This window comes from Athene noctua, unplaced genomic scaffold, assembly GCF_965140245.1.
Source record: "Athene noctua unplaced genomic scaffold, bAthNoc1.hap1.1 HAP1_HAP1_scaffold_53, whole genome shotgun sequence".
NCBI classification, from domain to species: Eukaryota; Metazoa; Chordata; class Aves; order Strigiformes; family Strigidae; genus Athene; species Athene noctua.
In genome coordinates, this window is record NW_027437546.1 from 939,651 (window position 1) to 963,417 (window position 23,767).

A 23,767-nucleotide genomic window follows, 5' to 3' on the forward strand; every position below is an offset into this window, starting at 1 on the left:
CCCACAAATCAGAGACAGCTTTTCCTGTACTCCCCAAGTCACAATCAGATATGCCCGCAATTGTCCACAGGAGGTCCCTCCGAGCCAAGAACCGTGGCTCTTGTTTTAGATTGTAGTGACAAGTCCATGGTCACCGTTTGGATGAGCCAGCCTCGCCCAGGAAGAACAGAAGAAATAGTGCTGCAGGCCATGATTGATTCAGGAGCTGATATAACAGTAGTGCGCGAAAAATTGTGGCCAGGGCAGTGGCAAACTACATTTGGGGGATTTGTGGCAGGTGTCAGAGGAGAAGAAACAGTGTACAAAGCAATTACCAACACAACATTTAAAATCCAAGACCAGGAAAAGGGGGTCTTGATTGCAATACTCAAGCCTATAGTATTAGCAAATCTCCAGAGAGTTTTGTTGGGCTGCGACTGCATGCAACAAAAGAAAATTGGCATTACAAATTTAGATTAGAGGCCACTGCCGAGCACATACCACCCTTAAAACTTACATGGTTAACTTCTTCACTGCTGTGGGTCGAGCAGTGGTCACTGAACTCAGTAAAACTAAGTGCACTTCAACTATTAGTGGAAAGAGAAGTACAGGCAGGTCATCTGGAACCCTCTACAAGCCCTTGGAATACTCCTGTGATAGTTATCTAAAAGAAAGATAAGTCTAAGTGGCGCTTACTTCATGACCTCAGGGCTGTAAATCAACAGATGCAGGCAGTGGTTGTCCTGCAACCTGGATTGCCCTGGGGTTCCACCGTACCGAAAGATAGGTCCATTGTGATTATTGATATCAAAGATTGTTTTTTCAGCATTACTTTACATCCTGCCGACAAAGATTTGCCTTTACCGTGCCTTCTGTGAACCTCGCTCAACCAGCTCAGCGTTGGCAATGGACTGTATTACCTCAAGGTATGAAAAACTCACCTGTCATTTGTCAGCTGTATGTGGCCAAAGCCATCGTGCTCTTGAGAGAAGGTAAGACTGACCATCACGTGGTACACTATAAGGATGACATATTATTAGCAGCACCTACAGAACAGCAAGTGGAACACCTGTTCCAGCATGCCAGAGCCTTGCCGAGGCAAAAATCCAGCGAGGTACGTGATTACAATATCTGGGCATGACTTTAGCTGGGAACCATATAAGTCCACAACCAATAGCTCTTTCTCCACACATTGCCACTCTTCATGATGTTCAGAAATTAGTAGGAGCCTTGCAGTGGCTCTGCAGCTTTATCTGTATTCCTTTGTGACTTACGCAACCCTTTTATGAATTGCTGCAAGAAGAACACTTGTGGGAACCAAAGAAACTCACAAAGGAGTGTCAGGACAATTCAACACTAATACAAGCTATTTTACAGCAACAGAGACCTTTGCAGCAATGGGATCCAAAACAGTCAATCACAGGAGGGTGCTTTATTTCTGACCATGGCACAATAGGCATCCTATTTCAAGGCACAGACAGCAAGCCTGCACCTTTAGCCTGGGCTTACCAAAATACCAACAAGGCCGCCTTTGTTACCATAGTCGCTTATAGGGTGCCTATGTAATATGACCCTTCAACACTTTGGAAAGGAACCTGACACAGTACTCATCCCCTGGAAGCAGCAAGTGTGGGACGACATGGTTAAGCGTTTGGAAGACTTATGTACCATCTTTGACTTTCCAGGCTCCATAGTAACCGGAAAGGGTCTACAATGGGTTTCACACTTGAAAACACTTTAAGCTACAACTCACACTACCTCTAGTCATGCACCCTCTTACTGGCACAACTACCTTTACAGATGCCTCATCACAATCCCAAACAGCTGCAGTCGTATGGAAAGCTGAAGGATGCTGGAAAAAGAAATTGTGGACTCAGACTGACAAATCAGTACAATGGTTGGAAGCCAAAGCGGTCCAGACAGCACTCCAGCAGGAAACAGAGAATCCAATTAATATTGTTACAGACTCTCTATATGTTTATAAACTTGTACACAAAATGACAACAGTAGGATTTGTACAGACAGAAGCGTCAACTTTACTTTATGATGCTCTACAACAACGTGTAGGACAGGCCTTTCTTACACATGTGAACAGTCACCAGTCCCTACCTGGTCCAATCATAGAAGGCAATCATCACGCTGACCAGGCGGCATGGGGTATATGGTCACTAGATGCTGCAAAGCATTTACATGCCTTTCTACACCTCGGAGCAAAAGCCTTAGTGAAAACATGTTGTTTTTTGCTTGTGACAGAGAAATATATAGTGGCACTTTGTCCCTACTGTCACAAGGGCCCACTGTGGGAAGCAGGTGTCAATTCAAGGGGTTTCTCTTCCGATCAGATATGGCAAACTGACATAACAGAATGTGACCTACTAAAACTAAAGAAATACCTCATAGTAACCATTGACATCTTATTAGCCACAATGGCTCGCAAACAAACAGCCAGACACATTATTGTTCATTGGGAGGGTGTCATCGCCTTATTAGGGAAGCCACAAGAAATCAAGACAGATAACGGCCCTTGTTTCATCGCTAAACGTACTAAAGAATGATGTGCATTATGGGACATCAAATTAGTACACGGCCTGCCCTACAACAGTCAAGGACAAGCAATAGTGGAACGTGCGCATCGCACCCTAAAAGCCAAACTACAACAGCTTGGGGAGGAGGAAGGTCATAAGGGGACAATAGCCACAGACCGACAGCAGACTCTTTTGTCCCACGCCCTTTATGCTTTAAATCATTTTGTTAGAGGCGATGAGTCCACACCTCCCCTGTGGAAACACTTTATGCCAACCCAGGCGACAAAAAACTATTCTTTAGTTCAGGTCAAGGAACCGGGAGCGATGGCATGGGAATTGGGCTGGTCGCTGAGAGTGTTTGGGCGTGGGTACGCAGCAGTGGAAAAGGATGGTTTAATTAAATGGATACCTGCACGATGTGTAAAACCTGAAACAACCACTTCTTCTTAAAAGTTTTTGTAGATTTTCTGTGGCCTTTGGCTACTTGGATCTTTCACTAAACGAACCATCTCACCCAGACCTAACGTATGGGTAACTATAGCAAATGAGACGGGAAAAGAACCCTTTTGTCTATCTATGGCAACGCCATCTGATCCGTTCCAAACATGTCTATTAAGAGTTCCATACTTTAATCCATAAGAGTTTATTGAACTGGTATCAAAAGATAGTTGGGCAAAGATGACCTTTTCACAGGTCAACACCACTACCCAAAATATTAATTCTGGCGGCAACCCCACAACCATTTGGCAAGGTCAAATTAGTGGATGGTGGAGGGATGTGGTACAAATAGAACCATTTTCTTTTAATAACCTGGGGAAGAGGTTATGCTTGTATGTTCACAGGTCACAGTCCCTGGTGATTACTGGCAAGGTGTGTGCCACCACACCTGAGGGTGAGAGGCAGCCAGCACTCAGGATCCAGCTGTGGGTCCCCCTGTACCAGCTGTTTGCAATCTCTTCAACTGATCATTTAAGCAGAATGTCTGGGTAATGTTTTCTACTGCAACAGAACAAACTACACTACAGTTGCCTTAATGAAATATTTAGGCTTACTAGTCACTAGTGAAAGATGTAGTTTAGATGGAATGTAGTTATTAATAAGGATGAAATGCTGTAAGAATGTGTGTATTCAACTTTCTTTGTTTAGCAATATTAAGAATTAAGAACTCAAATGTTTAACCTTATTAGAAACTCCCTTGGTTTTCCCCCTGGAGTACTGGCCAGGCTCTGGGTGGAACCCAACAGGAGAATGGAATCAGATGTTTTCGCTCAAAGAAAGTTGCCAGTTATTTTGGCCTGTTGATTTAGAGGCCGGACCTGCTTGCAGCGACGTTGGATGCCTCACCTACGGACGGACACATCGCGTAGGATTTCCAGTTTGTGAGGAAGGGCACTCTAAATTCTCGCTGCATCCAGGGTTCCCTAGCAATTGCTGATCTGAATGTTAGTACTCCTATTAATTAAGTGTGCTACTCTGTATTTTCCTTACTGTTTATTTTTGTAGTATTTAGTCATATCCCTTAATTATAAGTAGTGAAATCAGGTTACCTTTTAACTAGTAATTATAACTGCTGTCTTCTTTTAGCCTTCTGTGGAACTATTCTAAGTATGCTGTGTTTTTGAAGTTTGTCTAACCTTTAATTGATACAGCTCTCAAACAAGTCTTGCAGGTGCCGCTGCAAAACAAAGAAAGGGGAGATCTGGGAGGCATCGGCCTTATACAACTCTGACACATGGTTGGTAAAGCCTGGGGAGGGGGAAGTGTAGGGAGAGGCGCTCGGAAGATCTCTCGATGTACAGGAAGAATAGAGGCGCATGAAAGATCTCACAATGCACAGAGAGAACAGAGAACTAAAGACCTCGCGATGTGCAGAAAGGCGTATATAAAGCAATTGCACTTAATAAATCGAGCAAATAGCAACGACCATATTGGTGTTTGTGCTTTTGTTCCCACAAAGGTTTTAACCTCCTGCAAGGGTTAGCTGTGATCTGAGCACCACATGTCTGTGGATTGGCAGGTAGAAAAAGACAGCCAATACCTTACCACAACACAGTCCTGGGCTTTTTGTGGGGCTGTTATCTTGAAATGGGCTTTGCCTTGGCAAAGCAATGGCAAATCACACATTGCCACTTGAGCACTCTGACTACATCATGAGCCCATGGGACTCTGTTCTGTAGGACTTGGAAAGATTTAGTTGGAATATGAATCCAGCTGAACAGCATCTCCAGGAGACAGATCATGGTCTGAGCACAATACTACACTGTGAGCTTTACTGACCGAACCTCTGCTTTTCTACACAAATGCTAGTGATCTCCATAGAGAGAAGGCTGTTTCAGCCAGTCCTCCCGCAAAGCCCTTACACTGGTTAAATCCAAACAAACAGGAGGGCCCTTCTGCAGATAGCCACAGCAAGCAGAAAGGCAATCGTTTGTTAAAGCCATCTGGAAACCTGTTCCAGCAGAAAACAAAATCCTTAGCAGACTGTTGGCAAAACTTCCCACATCTCCGGGCCAGGGGGCCATCAGCAACATATCCACATCTCTGACATCTGGGCTCCACAACAAAATGGTTTCCAGCCTATCACATCCTCTGAGCTAAAACTATCACCAGGAGCTGACTCATCCCAGGACTCAGCACCAGTCAGGCACACAACCTGCAGTTCAGAAGTACCCCTGAAAAGACCTTGACAGCCTGCATTAAAACACAGGCGTGCATTTGAGATGTAGGCACTGCCCAGTAATCTCTTGTTTGCATCAGAATCAGAGGTGCAAATTCAGCCTTACTTCTACTGAAACTTTCCTTACAGATAACTCATTTTCTGTGTTCATAAACGGCAGTAAGGACCCGGTTAGCAGGTGCCCTGGACACTGCCTACAGTGAAGAAATCATTTAGCCAGGCTGCAGTTTCCTTTCCCCAGTGCTGTCTTGCCTTCCAGAAATCAATCAATATCAAAAGCTCCCTATGAAGACTGCCTGAAAAAGCCAGCTACAAGTGCCTTGACTTGTGCTATTTTTGTCAGACATCAGGCAGTCAGTCTGGCTTCATTCAAGTACATTAGGACAAGTTCAGTTCATATTTACAAGGAATCACAGCAGGCCCCATCTGTTCCTCCAGCCCCCACCATTACTCCTGTGCAGCCTCCCTGGGAGCAAGAAGCACAGAATAAGAAACCTCGCTTAAATAAGATAAGATCCACAGCCTGCGGTTTAAACAAGATGCACAGAGCACTGACAAAATATGGCAACACTATGATCATAGAGTATTGCAAACCAGGGAAACCACATATCGTAGTCCAGCTGATGAATAAGGAGTGAGCGCAGCAATAAAACACTTTATGCTGGTTGTTCTGGTGGTGAGCACGGCTGAAGTCAGTGTGGTGTGGGTTTGTACACAGGCAGTGACAATCCATTGCTGTCTGAGACTTTGGCTGAGGCATCATTCGGACGACTCTCTCCTCTCTCCCTGCTCTGCTCGGGCAGCGAGAGGCCTGTGTGCTGCACGCACGAGGTCCTGCAGCAGTACAATATCTCTGGGTGGATCAGGCTCGCGTGGCTCTGGCTGAAGTCGCCCCTCTGATCCAAGGACAGCTTCTGTCTGAGCACAGATGCTCGTCTGGAGTTGGGAGCTGCAGTGTTTGATCTGCTGCCTTTTCCTAGGAGGAGATGCCAAATAGTTGTTCTGCCGTGACAGCTGAATGCTGCCCTCTTGCCTCTGTAGAGGGTTAGATCCCGAGAGTGCAGGTGTCGGTGTGGGACTGGCACCCACTCTTGGCATGTGTGGAAGTGTCCCGGCCCGTCTGGAGATGAGCTGCTGCCAGCTGATGAGACAGGAGGGCCCACAGCTGTGGGTCAGCTTTGCACGGTCACTGATAGTACAGAACCGCAGTTCAGGGGCCACGTCCCAGGTTTCTGGCTTGATTCTGAAACCTGAACTGATGTCGTTCTCATTCCTGGCCCCTCTATTCCTGTTCCACCGGGCTGATCTGCCTGGCTGCAGTCTGCGCTTCTGGTTCCATGCTCCTGCCAGCAGACAGGGCATGGAGAAAGGGCCCTCAGCCATGACTGGGGTGTGACCTCTCAGCTCCCTCCAAGGGGGGTGTCGTTTCCAGAGGGGTGGCAGGATACAGCTGTGTAAATATTTCCTGAGGGAGCCTGACCTGATGGCTGTCCCTGTCACTAGCTGGCAGAAAGAATGACTTTGTCTTGGTGAATCTTCTGGGGAATGTGCGCGCTGACATGCAACAGGTTTATGCAAACACTTGAATTGTAAAATGACCCGTAGGTGCAGTTCTTTACTAGAATGAAGATAAATGCTGAAGATTTGCTGTGAAGGACCAGGGTGATCTGCATTCATGAAAGTAATTTATCGTGGTCAGACTCTTTCTCCCAGGTGAGAAGATTCAGTTGATTAAACCCAGTGCATCTTGTTTCAAGGCAAACCCTCACTTTAGTGGCTATGAGTTTGTGCCATGAGAATTTTTCTTTTTCAGGTGAGTTTTGTTTTTCCTTTAGCCATTTTTTTTTCTTGGAGAATGTTGAACTGCGTAGAATTAGTCTGACACTTTTGTTTTATACTGATGAGATCTGTTGTCTTGCAGTAATTCCTACCAGCACAGGCAAGTGCTTTGGGTTTCAGTATCTGAACTATCCACATACGAGCTGGCAAGTTTGAGGAAACCTTGTGCATTTCATGGTTATGGCACAGACATTTCTTCCTACACGAGTTACCTGCATTTGAAATGTGCCTGACAGTTTTCAGCACGGATTTGGCAGGTGTCAGTGTAACTCCTTGCATATGGGAGATGGAATAGCAGGTGCTGCCTTGTGCAATAGAGTCGGTTTGAAATGATTTAGGGTCCAGCTGTGATCTCTTTTTCAGGCACATGTTGCCTCTTGTGGGAATCACCAGCAGATGAGACAGATGTGCAGTCACAGGGAGTCACAATTCTTTGTTGTCCTGCCTTTATGGGATGGCAGAGTGAGGCTGTGGAGGTGAGTGTGCCTAATAAATGTTTGCTCCTGTCTCTGCAGGTGATCTTAATTTCATTTTCCATCCATCTCCTGTTGCTTGACCTGATGGAAATCAAGGCTGAGTTTTGTTCTACAGCTTTTTTCCCATATGCTTCTGCTTCCTTGCACTTTACAAAGTCTTGTCAAAGGGCGTGAGACAGGTGCTGGGTTCTTGCTGTCATTAGGATCAGGCAGATGCATTCAGGAGTTCAAGGTGAATGCCAGAACCTCTTCCTGGTAGAGCTATTACACACTCTCCCTTGGAAAAAGGGATGGATTTGTAAAGAGCTGCTGAGGGTCAAGGTACACGGTTCGGGGTGATGGTGGTGCCCTCGGAGCACTGGATCTGAGCACAGGAATTAGCACCAGGTTGGGTGGCAACAGGAAATCATTCAAATAGATGAAAGGATAGGTGATGCAAAGGTAAATTCCACTGTTTGTTACCAAATGTCACACTGTGTGGTGAGGACTACTTCACAGCTGCTAAAATCCAGCCCTTTTTTTTCTGAGTAATTGGACTTTTGGAACTTGCTGCAGCTGCTATAGTTGCAGGTGATGCTTATGAGGGTCCTGAAGTGGAGTCAAACCTTTCTGTGGGTGCAGGTAATGCCTGTGCTTTAGTGGAGGGAACTGCTGGGCATGAAACCCACCAGTGTGTGATACTGTCACGTCCCGCTCCGATGAGGGGGACAAGTGACTCAGATTCGCAAATCCCCAATTGGAGCGGACAACAAGTCTCCAAGTTCAAGCATTTATTAACTACCTACAATGCACTAATTGAACACATGATAATTGGCCAAGTACAGAGCAAGTTGTGGTGAGCAATATAATATGCTTTGCATTTCTTAATAGAAAAAGGAAAAGAGGGAGATAGAGGGAATGGGGGAATACAGATCACCGGTCTGGGTTCCTGCGCTGATCCCGCCGGCGAGGGTTCCAGGAGGCGGCCGTCTTCTCCGCTGGCATTCGTCTTCTTCGCTTCACTGCTTTCTCCAGACGGTCGGGGGGGGCAGGGAGAGGGGCAGAGAGAGAGCGAGCCCTTTCTTCCCCCCTTTGATTTATACCCATTTTCCTTGGGTCCGTCCCCTAGGTCGACCCACATAGCTACGTATCCCATGTACAGGGAGGGGTAAGGTGTTTCATGGGATGATGTCATTAGCATGATCATGACAGCCCTCGTTAGCATATTGAGGGGTGTCAACTTTAATATGCATTTTGTGGATAATGAAGCAAAGTTCATTCACCGGACACATGGCCCTTGAAATTTGCCCAGGTGCCCCAGGGCAGAGCCGTCCTGTCTCCACAGGGCTCTCTCCCCCAGCTACATCGGGCAGCGTTATCAGCTTCGGCCTCCACAGAATGCACCCTGTGACTCATAGTTTTGTCTTGCGAGTGTTTGAGGCATTTCTTCAATCAGCCTCAACTTTTGCTTTCCCAGGTTGTTTGTCTTAGTTTCTCACAGGCCTGGTTTCTCGTCTCTCACAGATACAAGCAGGGTGTGAAGGCGGGCAGGGGAGGTCTGAGGCTGCTTCTCTCAGGTGCCAGATGATCCAAGGCTGTGGGGCCAGGCAGGGCTGGATGATGCACAGCCAGGTGGGTTAGAGTCTGGGTTTTCCCTGCATTTACCCTTCCAGCTGCTTGGTTTTAGGCTGAGAACTTGGGCCTGTTCTGCAGGTTGCTTTTATGCAGCAGCAGAAGGCGATGGTGGTTCCTAGTGGATTTAGTAATTAAGTGGACTTCTGACAGTTGTGGCACACTTTCTCTGTCCTCCAGAGTTACTCCCCTGAAATGTATTTATCAGATAAAATGTGAAATCTAATGGGTATGTTTGTAGCCTGCAAGACTGCTGTTAATCATAGGGACACCATTTCGTAATGTAGATTATCTCCCCCGGCTGGGAGATTGTGATAAACTGGGAGGACAGACCAGACTAGACTTGTTCCCAGGGAATGAAATGGCTTTATTAACCTTTGTATTTATAAACTGCAGGCGTGAGTAACAGTAATAATAATATCCTAAAAGTTTTTGGACGGGTTGGGAAGTAATCAAGTAGGCGTATTTTGTTGACACAATTTTGAGATGAACGTTCTTGTTTTCTAAAACAAAAAGTTTCACGATGCTGATAGTGCCATTTGCAATGTAAATACGGAGGAGGGGTGTGTGTGAGAGAGAGCAAGACAGTCTGAGTTGACAGGAAACAAAATGAACAAAATGTGTCCCGAAGAAGAGCATGTTCAAGACGCTTGTGTCCATTTGCCACAGGAGAGGTTTCCGGGTCCCCTCTGGCACTCTTCCCTAAGAAGTGTCCCTACGTTAGCCGTTGACCTCCACGGGGACTGTAAATGGCCCCACTCGCAATGCTTGCTGAGAGCCCTTTGGGAGCGGGTGACTGCGAGGGAAGAGAGAGGGTGAAAAAACTTTTCATGAACTTGGCTGGAGTTTTATTTGAAATGGGGCAACAAGTGTTAAGGTATAAGGTGTCTAAAATACAAGGTTTACAGACGAAGTGTTACAGGCAGCACTTTTTAGAGTATGCAAGCACTGTTAGCCATACGTTAACCAAACTGAATAGGGCTGGGGTACCTCACTGTCAAATCTAGAATCAACTGAAAATGATGTGCACATTTAGAGCTCTCCAAAAACTTTCTCTAGCTTTGAATGGGTGAAAGATTCCTAAAAGAAAAACATGCTCTTCTCTGCAAGAGCTCAGTGTCTGGGCTAGATTTTGACTTCTGCTACTCTGGTTCAGAATTCTACATTTTAAGATAAGATTTAAGAAATATCCTCTCACTGCTTGGGGGCTACTTCTAGCATTAGAGTCTGGATTTGTCACAGGGACACTTCACCCTTTCCCATGTTCAAATCTTTCTTCTTTAAACCTGGGCTATTGAAAAAAATTACAATTCATAAACAACATGACAAGAGATCTTGAGGCCTTTTCTGTGTAAGACTTGTGAGTGCCCAGCGAAAAAGAGGAAAAAAAGAAAAAATTACTTCAAAGGTAACCTCTGGCTGGACAGTCTGTCTTTGCCATGTGGTACCATACCGGCTTCCTTTGTAAAGCGCTTTGTGATCTCTGAATGAAGACTTATTTTTGCCTTGGGTGGTAGATCCCGCGTCTCTTGCTGTTCTTTAGTCTGTTATGAATTACTCAGTAAATGGGTAGTGAAGCAGAGCTGATAGATGTAGAAAATTCTGGAAGTCTGAGGTCCCCCCGAGTATTGCGCTTCCTCCTTATTTGCAGCCTTCCCCTGACCACATCTGTTGTTGGAGATGATCAGGGCTGAGCCTGCAGCAGTCCAGCCCATCTGCCTGCTATTCCTCACCAGTGTTGTGCTGCATTTCTCGGGGTGTTTCTCCTGTGCATTTTTTGAAGGTTCTTGCCAGGCGAATGACACAGTTGAGCAGAAGTCCACAAACCAGTGCACAGAGTAATGATCTGCTGATGGTAATTCCTGGGAGAAGCGTGGAGGAGGCGGCCTGTTGATGTCATTTCTGTATCCAAGGGGAGAGTAACACCAGGATGTCCCGTGGGAGTGCAGCATCTGTTGCCAAATCAAGATATTGCTTGAACAAGGTGTTTTGGGGTGCAGTAAAGGTGTCCCTGTTCTGCCAGACAAAGAGGATTGGTTGTTCCACACGCGGCTGGCAGTGAGCCTGCCCACACATGGCCCCCACTCACACCTCCCGATCTGCTGTGGCTGCCCAGTGCTCAGTGTGGTTTGTCAGTGGCTCTCAACTGCAGAGCATCCACCCTCGCCTTGGTCGGTGTGCTGTCCCGGGGGGTGAAGGGCAGCACTAGTTATGCACCGTGGGAGCTGCTTTTTCTTTCCTGTTATGAGATGAGCCACAATTTTGCTTTCTTTCCTGATACCTGGGCTGCCAAAGCAGGCAAAGTATCGACCTTTCATTGTTCGTGTCAGAGCTGATATTCTGACATCTCTCTTCTGCTGTTGGTTGCAAAGGCCTGGCACGAGGTGGGGGTGGCGTTTCGCCGGGTGCTGTGGAAAAGCAGAGATGGAGCCTCTCCTAGAAGCTTTCTCAGCAGAAGAGCGTGGCGTAAGAGGATGGAAGGAGCCTTATCTCAGCTCTGCAGAAGGAGCTGGACGCTGTAACATGGCATTAAACTGTTTTTGTATTTCACAGAGTACTTACACCTGTGCCAAACAACACTGCGGGTTTTTCTTGTAATAGCACAGTTCAGCTTTGGCAAGAGGAAATGACGTTCCTTTTGCCACCGGCCTGGCCAGAGCCTCAGTGCCAGCGGCTCATGGCAGGGCGTCTGGGTCTGTGTCTGTGCCCGCAGGTGCTCCCCACGTGGGGGCTCATCCTGACCCGGGTCACTGAGGCTGGGTCCCTGTGAGGGTCAGCACTACCTGAACAACAGTGGGCTGGTGGTTTTTAGGAGGGGTGTTGTTACACATCATCTGCTGTAAACAAGCGTGCGGAAGAGACGCAGGTGTGAAGCGCGAGGCTTTGCTGGAAAAGCAGCTTGTGTGGTTGTGTGTATGGAACTGTGCTTTGTGCCCCTTGAGAAGGTGAAGCACTGAGTCATTTCTGACTCGTCTTTGGCCTGTAATTTTGGGAAGTGGGGCTTTGGGTCTTGAGGGATGTTCTGCAGGACTCTTGGATATCTGTCTCGGTCTGTTTCCCTGAGGGACTGGTTTACATTATCTCACAGTCAGCGAGGATTGATTATGGTAGAAACCAGGCAATTTCCTTTTGACTTTAATAACATATTCTTACGACAATCTCGTGGCCTCTTATCTAATAGTTCTGAAAAGCTGGTTGATGTCTATCACTGAATGGGCTACGGACCAAAACTGTTAATTTGGGTGCTTGGAAGACGTGTGTGTAGCTCCCACTGTGGCCCAAGGCAGGTGGGGAAGGGGCAAACAGGCACTTTCCCACGCAGCTCTGCCCTTAGCACTGACTTCTGCTGGCTATGAGCTTGCACACTGTCTGTGGCAAAACAGTCTTCCTGGGAAGACTCACCCAGGTGGGGAGTTGTTTCCTTGGTTTCTGTGTTCAGCACCTGGAGCACAACAGGGTGAAGATCTTGAGATACAGAAACCTAATCTAAGTGGGTTTGGGAGCGTGGTGCTGGGAAGGCAGTTTCCTTCCAATGTCTTTTTCTGCAAGTCAAACTTCTGGGATTTTCTCTGGCAGAGGGATCTTGGTTTTATTGATGGGCAAACACGTGTACACGCTTGCATTTCCTGTCCTGTTTGTAGCTCAGCAGGGATGTACGGCGTGCCCGAGGGCCTGGCACGGGGCTCTCTGGGATGCCACCAGCCCTCCAAAACGGGCCACATCTCCCCGGGGACACGGGCATAGTGGAGGTGGCCCCGCAGACCCTCCCCAGCCCGCTCCTCTCTGCTGTCTCCTCCAGACCCCCCTGCTTCTGATGGTGAAGACCATGACCGTGTCCTCACCCGGGAAGACATCAAGAAGCAGGGGCTGCTCCTGATCGAAACCAATAAGAAACGTGGCAAGAAGTAGCGATTGCTCCACGCACGAGAGCTCTGGGTGCCCCAACCACCCCTTCTGCTCTGGAGGCCCTCAAGCACCCGTTGTACCCTTTTTCTAAATACAGCAGTTATTCTTAGGCTGAATAGAGCAGGTCTTTGTCATTCCTCCGAAGCCCATAGCAGACCTGGACCAGGAGCTCCTCAGTCACTTCTGTCAGGCAGAAGCAGCGGGCTCAAGCCCTGAGGGGAGCTGAGCTGGGTTTGGAGGCAGCCCCCTCCCCCTGCCCCTCGCCCAGCTGCTCTCCCCGCAGACATGGGGCTGGGCTGGGCTGGGCTGGGCTTTCCCAGGCAGAGCAGAGCTGGGGGCAGGCTGGCTTTCTCCCCCTTGGTCCTTCCTGGGACCTCTGCTCCCCCCGACAGCTCTGGGAGCCCCGTGGGCTGGTGTCTGCCCCAGGCAGCTCTGGGGAACCGTGGGGCAGGGGCTGAGGCCTGGACAGGTATTGGATCTCAGGGGGGTGTCTTCGTGTGCATGTGTGGAAGCAGAAGGGCAGGGGCTGCCTGGGAAAGGGAGAGCCACAGTGGAGGTGAAGCCCCTGGCCCGGGCTGTCTGACCTGGCGTGGAGTCCTCGTGCCTCTTCCCTCCCCTGCCCCCTGCACGCACATTGTGCCACTCGTCCCCCTGAGCTCCGAGCGAGCGTTGGGGACAACCTCTGGGCTGCAGGGAGGTGCCTGGAGAGAAGGGCTGCCCCGAGGTGCCCCAGGCCAGCAGAGGAGGCTGCAGCAAGCCTTTGGCTCCAGGTGGGATCCCCAGCCCTGCCCATGGCTCACAGACACCCGCCCTGCAAAGGCTGAGAACTGGGGGCTGCTGGTCCCCAAGTGCAGCCAAGGCTGGGGGCCGCTGACAGGGCCCCGTGGTCCCCGCTGGAGCCCCTGGAGAGCGGCACCTCCTCCAGCTCCGCGGGGGCCATCAGCACCAGCGCGAGCTTCCCCCGCCCTTCCCACCTGGCCCCTGCGCTTCGTGCTGACGTCACCTGGGACATCACCGCGGGGCAGAACGGCTCTTTCTGCCCGGGCTCTCGGCAGACTGGCAGCGCACCCCAGATGTTCATGGTGGGTTTTGTGTGGCTGCAGGGGTGGGGACCGCAGCGCCCAAACACAGAACAACTTGTGTGTTTTAAAGGAAGCTCCAGAAAGACCGTCACGTGCCAGTGAACGCATCGAGCGGAGCTTCCCCCGTTCGACAGCCGTCTGGGGGGCGCTTGGCAATTAAACAGCACCCCAGAATGACACCCACCCCCCAGCCCTGTCCCCTTCTCCCGTGCCCACCACAGCCACGCCGTGGGTCAGGGAGTCCTCTGCTGCCAGGAGCTGCCCAGCCATGGCAGGGGAAATCTGAACCTCCTCTGCACACCAGGGGCCGAGCAGACAGCGAGGGGCGGTGCTGGACCTCTGACACTGCGCCCGCTCAGCACACCCGGGGTTTGAGGAGCCTCAGCCAGGCTGCGCTGGGCAGGCCGAGCTCAAACAGTGCCGGTGAGAAACCAAACCCCTGCCTAGCGCCCCCCGCCTGCGGCCCAGCCATCGCTGCTGGGGTTGAGGGCAGCGCGGACAGCACGGTCAGGGGCGGGCAGCGCCGCTTCAGCCCCCTGGAGAGCGCCCGGCAGCGGCAGGTGTAGGTGTTTCTAGGCGCCAAGTCCGTGTGGAACTTGCATTTTGGGCAACAGTGAGATTGAACAATGGATTCGTTTTCTCGGTCCTTCTCAGTATAACTGGGCCTGTGGATATTTTAGTGGATTTTGGAAAGATGGAGGTGAGTTGTCTCTAGGGAATGCTGCTGTCAGACTCCCAGCAGGTACCAGGCATTACCCTTCAGACACCATCTGCCAAGGTTCGTAGAGATCTGGTTTAGAGTCTGACCTGGGATGTCTGTGAAACACTTTAATCAAGGGAAGAGTGTAATGGCTTGAGAAACAAGAATTAATGCCCTGGCTGCTGCTGGGGGTAAATAGGAAGGGAATGTATAGAAGTGTCAGAACTCTTTTTGGTGCAGGAGGAACCCCGGGCAGTGGTGCCGGGATCTCTGTGATCGTGTGTGTCTGGGATATACCCACGGTGAAGTGATGCTCCAGACCCTGGGTTTCTGCTCTTGGTAACACATGACCGGCCGCACACGTACCAATAGCAGCCAGGGGTTGTTTTTATGGTGTACTCAGCATTTGGGATTGCTGGTGGACTTTGTATGAAATGCGTAAGTGCAGATGTGAAGGGTTTTGCTTCACAGGCGAGAGCCTGGAGCCTTTGCTGTGAGTTGGCAGCGCTGTGATTTCTCGTGTCCCTGGGCAGAGCCCGGGGTTGAGAAGAGCCCCGCTGCTGTGCGGAGCTGCAGGCGGCCACACAGGGGACAGGGCTCTAGAAACACGGTGTCAGTACATAACACTGGGTTTACTTGTAAAGGTCAAACCCAAGGTTTTTCCCCATTAATTTTTTTTTTGTTTTCGCTTGATTTTTTTTTGTTTGTTTGTGTGTTTCAGTGTACTTAACCTATTTTAAAGCAACAAATGAACTGTTTTATTAGTAGTTGTTTAATTAGTAATAGGTAACTGAACTCTAAAGAACAGGCAGATTTCCTGGCAAACATAACCTTGTTCTTTTGCCACCTCCTCTCAGGAGCTGTGCCCGTAACCTCACAGTTTCACCCAAGATCAGATACCACCCTCCCACCTAGCAGCGTTAAGGCAACTTGGTTGTTTAGCCACGAGCTGCAGAGGAATGCTATGGCTGTGTCAAACCTGATCAGTTTTAGTTTCCAGCACTGTAAAGTAAGTTCAGCTGGGGTCATCTTTTAGCAGACACCTGAAGTATGATTCAGACTTGCATTTTTGGGATATTAAAAAGAACCTTTTAACCGCTCTGCACCCAGTCCTGTCCTGGTGCATCTCACAGCCCTTGGCTTTTCCTGTTGCCTTATTGACAACACAGGCACTTTCAGACTCTTTATCCTGCCTGTGCTTTTTCATTTAACATCTCACAAAGTCCACTACCCTCAATGTCACTTCCAATTGGCATTTGAATTTAAGGTGAAATCTAGACCTTGTGAGAAATAGGTTATTTTGTTCTTCTTCAGATGGTTCTGTCTCCTATGCAGTGTGATTCACTTTGGCTGATTCATTTATGCAACCTGACAAAAATCTCCTGGTTTTTTATGGATGGCTTCTCCGAGTGTCACACTGAATTTGCTCAGTCGAACAACGTGTATCCACCAGTGAACTGGAGAGGAAAGCGCCAAAGCTAGACGGGGAAGCCGTCCTAAGATGATACTTTCTTTCCTACTTTCCTCCTTCAAGATGGAGGCTTTTTTCCTGTTACTTGTGTTTCTGTTGTCCTGTCTGTGTATGTGCCCACATCGCATTGCATTATCCTTACACCTCTGCCTCAGACTGGTACCCCATTGACCTCAGCTATCTGTGTGAGACGGGCCTTCTGTCCCCAGCATGTTAAATTTAGTTACCTGTTTGTGGCCACAAAAAAAAAAAAAAATCAAAAAAGGATTAACTCTTCTGGCTATCAGTGTGAATACTTCTATACATAAAAACTGCCATTGCCTCCGGTGGGAAGAAGCCTCCATGCATCTCAACAGAGCAAAGAGTCAAGTCAGTAATACCAGAATCAGGTTTGGCTCAGGTCAGGTGGTTGTCACAGGGTCTGATGGTCACTGGAATGTCCTCTGATCCCCTCCAAGACATTAGGTATTCACTTAATGCTGGTGGTGGCAGCAAAGGGCAGTGGGTAGAGCATCGGATAGGGGGTCACAAAGACTTGGGTCTGTGTCCCCCTCTGCTGTCAGCGGGTGGATCAGGGCAGTGCCACTTGACCTGAGTGTGCTTACGTGTCAACCCCAGCATCTACAGAACTCATGTCTCTCAGGAGAGGAGGGTGTGGTTGCTGGGAGGAGCACTGTGGTTAATCAGGGCACCCCCGTCTCGGAGCAGTGGGATCCCCAGCTGGGGTTTGACTCACTGGCTCCAGGGGAAGGATTTGATCCTGCCCTTCAGAGTGTTCCCTCTTTGGGGAAGAGGCGGTGGGATGGACAGAGAGGTGTTGGATACCTGCTGTGAGCTGTATTAGGGGTGTGCTGGGTAAGTGAAGACCAGTGTGTCTGCGACTGGAGGAATCTCCCTGCTTTGGCTTACCTCAGCCCAGGCTCTGCAGGGAGCAAGGCTACGTGGAATAGTGGTGTGTCACCACTTTGTAGCCAGCCGCCTCATTTAGTGCAATAAGATCATTTATTTTGATGCATAATTACATGGCTTGATACTTTAGTCAGCAATTAACTAATCCTAATGGGATGTAAATTAATTAAGAACACAGTTTGTCAAATTCAGTTTGCTTTTACCCAATTCCACTCTTCTGGGAGCAAAATGGAAGACATTGGCCCCAACCCAGGATGGCAGTACTGTCAGCATGAGGTCCACAGCCAGTGCTGGCTACAAGGCATAGCAGAGCTCTGGGGGTGGGTGTTACACCTTCTTGTTCTTAAGAAGTTGTTCTTGAGAAGAGGTGTTCTAGGGGAAACTTTCTTACGAGAAGATAGCTGCTTATGAGAGATGGATCGATGACCTAATACTGAGTAAAGAAGGGAATTAAGAGGGGAAGGAGAAAAGTGCAACAATCCCCTTCCATATTTAATCACTGCACAAAAACCCAGCCATTGTAGGTAAAATCTGCCTGGCCAGGAGACATCAGAACAATGTTATGCTTTATTCTTCCATGTATCATTTTGTTATTACAGCAAACCTTTTCTATATTAGTGTTTCCTATGAAGTTCAACTCAGATGATAGTATCATGTCCTAAATGTGGTTCCTATGCAGCAAGAGTAACTACCAGACCACCTCAACTCCAGCAATCTCAAGATTACACTGACAGGGTGTGAAAAAGATAGAGGGGGAAGAAGAATTTTCTGTTTCACCGCCGGGGAAGTGGGAATATAATATGTTCTAAACGACATGCAGCGAGCAGCGTCATGGCATGACAATATTAATTTGTCTAGAGCCAGGGTAGGACGTGTCTTACCAAACTTTACCTCTTTAAATGTTGGGTGTGTTGTCCAGATGAGTAGTGACAGTTAATGGAAAGAGGGAGTGAGGCACATGTTAGGTGGGAATGACTTACCCTCCTGGGAATGCTGATCTCTGGTGATGACGGGAGGAGCCCACAAACCCCACCTAAACTAAACATCCCAGCATTCCGACAGCTAACACGAGGGGAGATGGAGGCCTCCTGCCCACGTACACTTGCTTACCCCTCAGGAAAGAAGGGGTCAAAGTGGGACAATTGAAGCAACAGGATGAATGGAAGAAGAAGCCTGTTTTGGAAGCAAATGCAGATAGGATATTTCTGCTCTACAGCTACTATTCCAGAAATACCTGTGCACTCTCACCCCTGGTAGCTTGTCTGTGTGTCATATATTAAATGATCAAAGCAATGCTCCCACATTTCATGTGGAAAATCGTGAAGGCAATCAGCACACACAGAGCTCAGTGAATCAGATGTGTCCTGGATGCACCAGGCATCCAGCAGGCAGTTGATGTGGGTATGAACAGTGATGTTTTGTACGGGATTTCTGGGCATCAGGCAGCCTGCTTAGGGCTTCTGTTCCAGCTGAGCTGCTGGACACAGAAAATCTCAGACAAAGGTCATATTTCTTTTTCTGTTCCAACAGTTTTGTAAAAGGCTGGCCATATAAGGCATTCTAATGTAGGACAAGATTTTGTAAAATAATTTAATATCCTTGTATGCTAAAGGTCCCTTAATAATTTAGTTTTCAAGGGACTGGTTTCCCTGATTGCAGAGCCCAGCATTAATCTGACCTTTTCTTATTCTTCATTCAATAACTCATCTATGGAGGCTCTTCTTGCAGTGTTTTGTAGGTGTCTCTTCTTATTTAATCTGTCTTCCAGATCAAAGCTCTTCAGAAGGAATTTTCCATGTTAGTTGTGAGATAATAAAAAATAAAGTAAAATAAAACTTTTTATTTTTTTGGTTTTTTTTCTTTTTTTTTTTTGTTTTGGTGAGCTTTTGACTTGGTAAACAGAGAGAAATGCTGTTCATTTAATAATCAACCATTCCACATTGGCTATGTCATGTGTGTTGTTGACTTCGGTCTCTAAAAATAATAGGCTCTTAACAAAAGTCTTTTCATGTTTAGATCATTTAAAAGGGCTCACCTGTGTAGATAGAGTAAGCCTGTCCCACAGGATTTGCCTCTGGTAGGGCTCTCTTTCAACTTCCTTGCTGTCTATTCACATGAAATGTAGGAGTTTCACATATTTAAGGCCACATCTACACTAGAAAATAATGCAATGTGAAAGGAGAGGATCTGAAGAGTAACAGTTGGTGCTAAGGGTACAACATTCATGCTGTAAGTATTCTGGGGGATTTAGCTTTAGCTGGGTCACCTGGACTGAATGCCCATGGGCACCTGGTACTTTTGAGTACATCCTCCAGGGCAGTTTCATCCAAACCCAGCTCATGTGCTCCAGGACCCCTCCACAGTAACATCCCAAGTGTGGTAAGCAAGGAGAGCCAGGAAAACCTCCCTCAACTCTCTTGCAGAGATTTACCCCATCCAGCCAAATGTCCTGCTGAGCAGATACGCATACTTATGAATGCATACACATACATCGTCCCACAGCCTTGTTTCCACAGGGCCCAATCTAAAAACATTCATTTATCAGCTCCACAATGAGGCTGACTAATTCTGCTGTCCCTTAACATCTAGCCTGCACCCAGAGCGATGAATAATTCATCTGCTTCCAAGATCTGGCTGATAGAAAGCACTACTGGCCTTCCAGCTTATTTTAGAATTAATAGGTCCTGTGGATGCTATCTATGTATAGAACATATACAGATAGAAAAGCCTCTGAATGAATATGGAATTTCACTGAAACAATTCTTTGTGTTAAACACAATTGTATTGGGATCTCTGGAGTGCCTCAGATAAAAATCTCCTTTTAGCACAAGTATCCTAATCTTTCGGGACAGCGTACTCTAATATAAGTCCTTCTTACATCTATAGCATCTTAAAAAATAAACCTCCTCAAATTCCAACCAAACAAAAAATTAACCAGAGTGAATTCCATTTGGTCCTACCCCTTCTGAACTGAATTGAGGAAAATTGATGGATCTTGAAAGTAATATACTTTTATTTCTCCTCAGTCCTTTGTGAAACACTTCAGTGCACCCACAGCTTTACAGTCATAACGAGTCATAAAACTCAAGTTTTATGGTTTGGCCTTAACAAAGCATATTTAAGGTTAATTAGCAATAGTCGCCTCCAGCAGACAAAACAAAAATTTGCATGGGCGGAAAATGGATACACAGTCCTTTGTTGGTGGCTTGAAAGCATGCTCACCTGTAACCATTAGCATCAGCTTTGGCTCTTTGCACCCATGGAATAGCCAAGAAAATAATAAAAACACTGCTACATATATTTGATCTCTTGGTAAAAAAAAAAAAGCATATTTAAATAGTTCTCTGCCTAGGGAAAACCTTTTCGTGTTTCTATGTGTTTGTCTTTTTACCTGCACCTGGCCAGGTGTATATTACTGCATGTTTCAAACTCTCATTTGAACACGTGCTGCCCACCAAAGAACTTCCAGATGCTGTGTCACGGCATGTCCTCGATACAACACCGTGTGTTGTGCTAGGTCCTGCAAACACATTTGTCAGTAATAGGAAAGCTCCCTCTCTTTCTCCTCTTCCAGTCTTTCCATAACTCCCAGACATGTGATCTGTGTTAACAAGCTTACGACGCAAAATTGCAACTTTTTCAGTTCAATCTTGTAAACAGGAGGGAGTTGGACTGAGGTCTTAAAACGATCCCCAGACACCCTAATGCATGCTCAGATTTTCAGATTGCCAAGTACCCACCCTCCTAACAAACCCTTCAGCCCCTTGCTCCAGAGTTTCTGCCCAGATTTAGGAACTCAGCTCTAGGCTCTTACTTTGGAAAATTTTCTTAACTCTCCTCATAGACAAGTTGGCTAGGCTCTCTCTTTTATCAACTACAGCAATTCCCTTCTGCCTAATTCTGACCACTTGTATTTGGAATTGTGTTCTGAGTAAGTGTCTTCAGACTTCATTTTGGATGTATTTGTCTGTTCCAGGTATCTGGCCATTGTTCACCCACTGAAACCACGCATGAATTATCAAACAGCAACCTTCATAATCGCCTTGGTCTGGACTGTCTCCATACTTGTAGATATTCCATCTGTGTATTCTGCTACTGAAACGGTGTTATTTATAGTGAAAAACCAGGAGAAAATATTCTGTGGTCAGATTTGGCCAGCTGACCAGCAGATGTACTACAAATCATACTCCCTCTTTATCTTTGGCATTGAATTTGTTGCACCTATCATTGTGATGACCTTGTGTTACGCCAGGATATCACGGGAGCTCTGGTTTAAAACCGTACCAGCATTTCAGACAGAACACATCAGAAAGAGGCTTCGATGCAGAAGAAAAACTGTTATGGTACTGATGTGCATCCTGACTGCCTACGTTCTCTGCTGGGCACCCTTCTACGGCTTTACAATTGTCCATGACTTTTTCCCCACCATCTTCGTGAAAGAGAAGCATTATCTTACTGCTTTTTATATAGTTGAATGCATTGCTATGAGTAACAGCATGATAAACACCATGTGTCTTGTAACTGTAAAAAATAACACCATGAAGTATTTCAAGAAGATCATGTTACCGAGATGGAGATCGACATATAATGGAAGCAAATCTAGCTCTGATTTCGACCTGAGAACAAGTGCAATGCCAGTCACAGAGGAGGTAGACTGCCTAAAACTGAAATAAATTTTCTGCAGTTTGAATCTCACATATTTCGGAGAGGGGCTAAAGAGGAAACAATGCCTTCTCAGAAGCTTCTCTCTTGTCTGTGGGAATACCCACCGTTGGTGAGAGCCCTCTAAAAGCAGCCTACTATGTATTTCCACCAGAACTCTTTTCACTGGACTGCTGTATAACCCCGTAACTCTGACTGATGCTGTGCTTCAGTTCACCCATCTGTAAATCTGGGAGGTAGATACTCATTTTACAGTTGTTTAAAATTTAAGATGAACAAAAAAAAAAAAAATCTATGAATGCATTAAAGCATACTACAATGATGTAAGAGTTGATTGCTGATCCTAGCAATGATGCCTCTTTGTTTCTTCTTAAGAGAAATCTCTTAACCCCTTGGAGCTTATCTTTTGTACCTTTAAGATATTTGGTGTCCTTTTCCTTCTGCTCATAAGAGGAAGGAAGGCAAAAAAAGCCCATTTTGCTTCATGTCACTCTTTATCTTCTCAGTTTACCCCTCATGATTAAGCTCCTCAAAGTCTACAGATCACCAGCTTTCTATGGTCCAATGTGCAGCATGCTCTTATGAAAGGCACATTCTCTACAAAGGTAAATACTGCTTCACAGTCTAGTGAAAACCTCATCTCTTCCTGTGACACCTTGCTTAAAAATATTCTATCAACATTCCACTCTGTAGTTTTATGTAGAGTGCTGACTCTGTTTATTATGTATTTGGAAATGGCACAGCTACATTTTGAAGGGATGTTACCTTCTCTCACCTCCAGGCTATGGCCAACTTCTGCTGCCTTGATTCGCTGAGCTCTTCAAAGAATCAATCACAAAATCACAGAGGTGGAGAACAGCAACTCCAGATTGTCTAGTCCACCCCTCGGCTCAAGCAGGGTCAGCTAGAAGAGGCTGCCCAGGACTGTGTCCAGCTGGGCTTTGACTGACTCCAGGGATGGAGACTCCACAGCCTCCCTGGACCACCTGTGCCAGTGTTCAACAGTCCTTGCAGTAAAGAAGGGTTTTCTTATGTTCAGATGGTATTTCATGGGTTTCAACATGTGTTTCAGCTTGGTTTGCAGAGGGACCCATATAAAACTATAGCATGCTAGTGGGAAGAAAAACACCCTGCTGAACCAGATCTAGACATTTTACCAAGCCTGTGTACAACTTCAAAATAAAGTACAAGTAGGGCCAAAATAGCATAGAGATCTTGAGATGATCTGTCTTTCTGCAACCAATGGAGACAGACTCTAGGCTTCCACAAGCCAGTCAGTGGTTGAGTTGAGTAGCTCATTGTCTGGTCAAAGGTGAGGCAACAACTCAAGATGAATTGTGCATTGCTTCCCCCAGAGCTGTTTTTACTATTCTGATTTTATGCAGCTCCAGGATGGGTGTATCTTAACTGATAACTGTGATAAAGCAGGTGACAGTAGCACTAATACCTACTCATTTAAACTACACATAAGATATCATGGACTTTTGTGTACTGAAATCGAGTCTTTTCTACCGTGATGACAAATGCTTCCTGTTTTAAAGTATGTGGTACCACCTACTTTTGGAGTAAATGGCTTTTGTAAATAATTTGTCTATTTGTGTACTTAAAGTGAGAAACAAATCCTGCTAATAAAAGAGTAAACATGGAGTAAATATCAACATTGTGAACTATGTTTTAGATTTTCCCCTTAGCCACAGTTTTCCTACTCAAGTGACTAATGTCAATTCTCCCATTTCTGCTAAAGAAAAACTACCAGGCCGGCCAATTAAGTTTAATGCAAAAGGATATTCAAATCCATTAAAGTGCTTAAATCCTCTCGTCATTAGCTGCTCTTAAAATATACACGTTGGAAAGGGTATCAAAATTTCCTCTGTTAGGCAAAACAATTACTGAAATCATTCTTCAAAATGACAGATTAGAATAGGGTAAG

At 46.8% G+C, this 23,767-nt stretch overlaps 1 pseudogene; it reads left to right on the plus strand.

Moving 5' to 3' along the window:
• Positions 1–1,618: 1,618 nt before the first annotated feature.
• LOC141954992 (prokineticin receptor 2 pseudogene) lies at positions 1,619–21,848 on the plus strand (annotated as a pseudogene).
• Positions 21,849–23,767: the final 1,919 nt, after the last annotated feature.